The following is a 5,615-nucleotide window of genomic DNA, read 5'->3' as shown; positions in this document are numbered from 1 at the left end:
GGCGCCCACTGGCCCCTCGGGTCCTCCCCTTGCTCTGCGGCGTCCTGAGGCCCATCTGGCAGCACCTCGCTGCGCTGCGCCTCACCGCACAGCTGGAAGGCCGCTGCTGTCCGGTGCCCCCAATTCCAGCCTTACCGGGGAGTGTGTGAGACCCCAGCACCCTGGGAGTCCAGCCTGTGGAGGTGCCAGAGACGAAGGTGGACCCCTGTCCTGGGGGTGGGTGGGGACAGCTGTTGCAAAACCAGGGAGGATGTGGAGGAAGCTCCTTAGTTGGGCCCGGCAATTAGGGAGAACAGGAAACTCCCAGGCTTTGCGGGGCTGCGGGCTGGGCCTAGGCTGGGGGTTTGTGTGGTGGGGTGGGGGGGTCCAGCGTGGCTGCTTCGATCGAGAGGGCGCGCCTTAGACTTGCACCCAGGTGGGGATCCCACAGGGCTCCAGGAAAGGCAAAGGAAGCAGCAGCTGTTGTTGAGCTGACTTTTTAAGTGATTATTCTGTTCTCAAACAGCGGCCATCTAAGCACTTGGGTTGAAAAGTGATCTGTTTTCTAAGAAATGCTCAAGAAACGCATGGAAAGTTTTCGCTGCAATTGCTTACATATGGGCGCGCCTTCTGAGACTGTAGTTTTCAGACTGGTAGCTAGCAAGGTTCCAGGGCACTATTTTTAGCTAGTGACAATAGTGAAACATAAGCTAAACCCAACTGTTTTTTCCTACTTGACTCTGACATGTCCACAGGGGTCGACCAGTGCTGTGACACTGTCCCCGCGGGCTCCCTCGCCCTCTCCTCTGTCTGCCCTCCGTGACACCAATGTCCTTCTCTGTGACCTGTCCAAAAGCCCCTTTCACCTATAAAGATTGGGGGAACTGACTTACCCATGACAGCAAATAAAGTTAATGTATTTGCTATGGCAAAGAAAACTTAACTCCAGGATGGAGTTCCTGTTTCCACAATGGCATAGGATGTCCTGGCGAAGAAGGGTGGCCGTCATTTAGTGGGAGAAGACCTGGCAGCCCCGTGAATGAGTCATTGCCCGTCACAAGCACGGGGCGCCTCTGGCGGGAGGGTGGCCGAGAGGTGTGCTCTGTGCTCCTGCTGCGCAGTTCTTCTGGGGTGTGTCCACGTTGCTGGGGCGTGCCCTCCGGAGGCCCTCTGCGCTGTTCCTTCTCCTCAAGCCCAGGACACGCTCCCCCCTGCCCGCACTCTGCTTGCCCATGGCTCGCTCGTCCAGTCTCGGAGCGAGGAGGAGGCGACCGCCCCCCTGCTCAGCCCCGCCCGCTGGCCGCTGGCCGCTGGCCGCTGCCGGGATCACGCGGGGCTGGTGCTGTGGCCCCTGGGCCTCAGCTGAATCGCGCCTCTGTCTCCCGGCTCCCAGCGCTTTTCAATTCATCCCGCCTGCTTTTATCCCCTGCATGAAACCGGCTGTTATTTTTCTGACGCCGCCAGACTCATTAGCTTTCACACTGAATGCGGGCGCACACACAATGGCAGCCCCTCCGAGGCGGGCCGGCTCTGGAGGAGCCCAGGAGGGGCGCTGGACACTGGGGGCCTGCCCGGGCCCTTCAGCGGCTGTCGTGTGGCTGGGTAGGCCTCCCCCCACCCCCGCTGCCAGGGGCCTCCTCCCTCTGGGGTCTGGAGGGCCAGGGAATTGCTCCAAAGTGCGGCTGGCCTGTGAGCCTTGGGTTCCCCTCAGCAGAGGCAGCGCCCTCTTCGCCGAGGCTGTGGGGCACACCAGGCCTCGCCCCTGTCTCCTGGCCCCAGCTCCGGGCGTTTCTAAATGCGCTTTCCAGCCAAAGCCGCAGAGGCCGTGCGGGGCACCCAGGGAGGGTGATTGACAGCCGGCCGCTCTGCAGGGCTGCGGCCAGAGGCCGGCGCGGGCGAGGCAGCTGCCCCGGGGCGCGTTGGTTGTCTCCGACACCCTGTGGGGTTGAGCCCTCTGCAGAGGGCAAAGCCGAGCCCCAGGGTATGAGGCCGCCGCAGTGGGCGAGCCTGGCGCAGGCAGGGACGTGCTGCCCGCAGCTGAGACCCTGAGGGCGCAGCCCCCGAGCACCCCCGGGGATGCGGCCGAGCTGTCCCCTTCGGACCTCCAACATATTCCCCCAGACTGTTATTCCGGAGGCTGAGCTCGGTAGGTCTCGTGTGGTTCTGTTTGGGGGCTCCCACTGGGGGGCCCTAACCGGCAGGCTTATCTCTCCGCTGTGACAGAGACCAGAGCCGGAGGACACAGCCTCGGGGCTCACGCCTGGGGCGGTTCTGCGTTTTCCAGAGGCTTCTGCCCTGTTGTAGAATGTGTCTGGGGGCCCGAGGGCCAGACCCAGGCTGCACGGGCTCCAGACTCCGAGATTCGGGCACACGCTGTGCCGAGGGGCAGACTCTGCCCGGGCGTGAGTGCTGCTCGCCACCTAGGACCTGGTGCTCCGAAAAACTAAACAGGCACAGAAGCAGGCAGGGGCGGGGTCCCAGGTTATGTAGGCAGGTTTTGTGGTCGCCTGAGAACCCCAAGACGGCTGGGGTGTGGCCTCAAGGGGCCGGTGCGGGCCGTGTGCGTGCAGTCACAGGAGGGGCAGCCACCCTGGGGTCACTCTCTTAAGAGCACTTGGCAATGCCCAGGATACTCCATCACGTGGAGTTTTTTCCAGTTGACTTTTAAAGGTTTCTTTATACTTATTTATGCATAGAAAACTGGGGTGCAGGCCAGAGGTGCGGGGGATGAGAGGATCCACCAGCCACAGAGTGGGGAGCAGTACAGGCGGATCTACTAAGATGCACTGCCGAGGGGAGCAGCGGGCGGCTGAGGAGGGGTCTGCTGCGCCCTGGGGTCCCTCCCTGGGTGGGGATCGAACTCGCGCTGCAGCGGCTGCGGACAGCTTCCCAGTGCTGAGACCTAACTCCCACCACACCACGGAAGCTCCCAGTTAATTTTCACTCTGATCCCCGCGGGTTTCAGACACAAGCCCCGGAAGGTGCAGACAGGTGCCCGTCTCCGAGCCGGGGGCGAGGACTGCGTCACGTTCAGAGAAAATCCGCTCCTCAGCGGAGCAAAGCAAAGGAGCTAACATCACGCTTCTGCCGTCCTGCTGCGGTGGCTCAGGGGCGGCTGCTGGTCAGTTTGCAGACTGTCGCTTGTCCTTGAGGTCACCGATGATGCAAACTCGTCCTAACCCTGCTAGCTGGGACCCCCCCCCCGCCAGCTGACCTCACACCTGCCCGCCTCCGCCTCAGCTTTGCTTATGTGAACTGTCCTCCTGTGCATGAGGGGACCCTAAGCTCAGGTTAGAGGCCTGACACGCCTGTGGCAGCTGGGGGGCCCAGCGGGGGGGCAGGGGACCCCCGCCCACGCCGCCTTCCCCCCATGCTCCGCTGCAGCCTTGTGGGCGGGGCCAGCTGTGTGGCAGACACGTGCACCTCAGCGTGCCAACCGGCAGCAGGAAGCAGCCAAAGTGACGTCCCCGCCAAGGGGCCCCTCGCCATGAGGCTCGCAGGCCGTCCGGACTGTCTCCCGGGTCTGCAGCCCGGGCCGGCGGCTCCCAACTCGACCGCAGCCCTGCAGACTGTCAGGAGAGGCTGCGCCGGGGAGGGGTGGGCGTCACTTAATGAGAGCTGGGGACAGGCGCAGCGGCTGCCCCGGGAGGCTGAGGCAGCTCCCGAGGGGGCGGGCGCCTCCGAGTCGGCTCCACGCCCTCCCTGGTGCTCCGGGCCCTGGCGTGGGCTCGCCGCTCCCCCACAGGTCTTCCGGGCTGGCCCACCTCCCTGCTGCCGGCCGGCGGGCTCGCACTCGTCTCCCAGAACTGAGCCGGTGCCCCCGGCCACGGCTGTGGCTCGCGGCAGCGCCCCAGTGCCCCTCGCCCTCACCGACCTCCGTCCTGAGGCTGTCCTGGGCCGCAGGCCGGCTGCCGGCCGCGGTGTCTTCCCCGGCGGTGGCTGAGGTGACGACAGCGAGCGGGTCCCAGTTTCAAGCCGTGACCCAGGCCTGGAGAGAGCCCGGGGCCGAGAGCGACAGGGCTCAGAGGTCAGCGCTCGCCGCAGAGTGCGGTGGACACAGCCCAGGGCGCTGAACAGGCGGGCCCTTGCGCCTTCACCGGCAGGAAGCGCCCAGGCGAACGGCGGACGCCTGACTCCCCAGGTCGCCCGCAGCCCGGAAACCAGGCCCGGAGGGCGGCCCCGCGAGGAGCTCACCCAGGAAGCCCGGCTCGGCCCATGCCCCGGCCCCGGTCTTTGGGGTGTGGTCCGGGAACTCGCGTGCTCTGGGGAGTCCAGAGCCTGTTCAACAAACGGGCAGTTTCCTCCAGCGCTTTCAGATAAGCCTTTGGCAGCCCTCGCTAGGGTCAGCCTTGCAGACTGGCCACGGCCCGAAACCCCTAGCCTGCGCGTCGGGGCGGGGGCTTTGGAGCCTCCCCTTCTGGGGGAGGAAGGGAGCGCGGCACAGGCACTTGGTATGTGCGAGGCAGAGGCGGCCATCAAGCAAATTAATAATTCTGCAGCAAAACGTGTGCACATCACTCCACCCGCACTCACACTATCAGCAGCCGCCGTGGGCTCTCTAGTTCTGTTGGACGCCACGGGAGGCCCCGGGCCCGTGGTTCTGAGACCATTCGGGTTTGGGACTCACCCGTTCGCAGGCGTCCCGGGGCGTTTTCTGAGGTGGGGCAGTTGCTGGAGTTGCCCCGGGTTAGCGAGGCCGACAGCCGGGGGCGCGAGCAGCGGACGGGGCTGCCCACGCGCCTGCTGGCCAGGGGGCTCGTGAGGCCACGCGGGGACATCCAGAGGCTTCTGTCCACTGTCCACCCCGCCTGGCCTGGCATGTGAGCCGGGAGGGGGAAGGGCGTGGTGGGAGTAGTCGGGGACCCCACAGCGCCACCCCAGAGCTGGCGCTGGGCCGTAGCCACCCGCTGAGTGAGCGGCTGTGTGAGCATGGGGGGGGGGAGGGCGGACGGGCAGGCAGGCGGCAGCCTTCTGACTGCCCACTGGGAACAGGTGACCCTCGGTTCTCATTCTGGAAGGAAGAGCGCCTGACTTTGCTAATGGAACCTGGGGAGTTAGAACTGGGGGACTGGAAGTTAGAACTGGGGGCCTGGGAGTTAGAAATGGGGGGCCCGGGAGCTAGAAAGGATGCGCAGCCCGAGCTGGGCCTGGGCTGAGAGTGATAGCCCTTCAGCCATGCCACGCCAGACCCCATACCCCAAGGACGGTCTTGGAGACGTCAGTGGCGTGCTGGGGGGTCACCCCGCCCCTCTGTGGGCACTCAGCCCAGAGGCCCCCACTCGGGGCGCCGGGAGGACCCCCCAGCACCACCAAAGACCAAGCACCCGCCATCCTAGAGTCTACTCACGGGCCCTGCTCTCGCCCGCCCCCCCCATGCCCACTCGGCAGCCCCGTGTCCGGGGTCCCCGGGGGACCCAAGAGCTTTGAGAGCTGCTGCCCCGGCGGGCCACACCCAGGGCACCTCCCCGTCATGCCGGGGGCCAGCGCAGAACTGTGGGCGTCGAGGCCGGCCGGTGGGGCGGCTGGGCCGCCTCCAGAGGGCCCCAGCAGTTCCCGGATGGGGGTGTTCTGGGCGTGACCCGAATGCATGGCCAGAGTGGGAACTCAGGGCCCCCCGTGGAGCAAAGCCCGCCCGG

Source organism: Condylura cristata, unplaced genomic scaffold (genome assembly GCF_000260355.1).
Source record: "Condylura cristata isolate star-nosed mole 26May11 unplaced genomic scaffold, ConCri1.0 scaffold00016, whole genome shotgun sequence".
Taxonomy (NCBI): domain Eukaryota; kingdom Metazoa; phylum Chordata; class Mammalia; order Eulipotyphla; family Talpidae; genus Condylura; species Condylura cristata.
The sequence above is the reverse complement of the archived record's forward strand: the minus strand, read 5'-3'. Positions refer to the sequence as shown.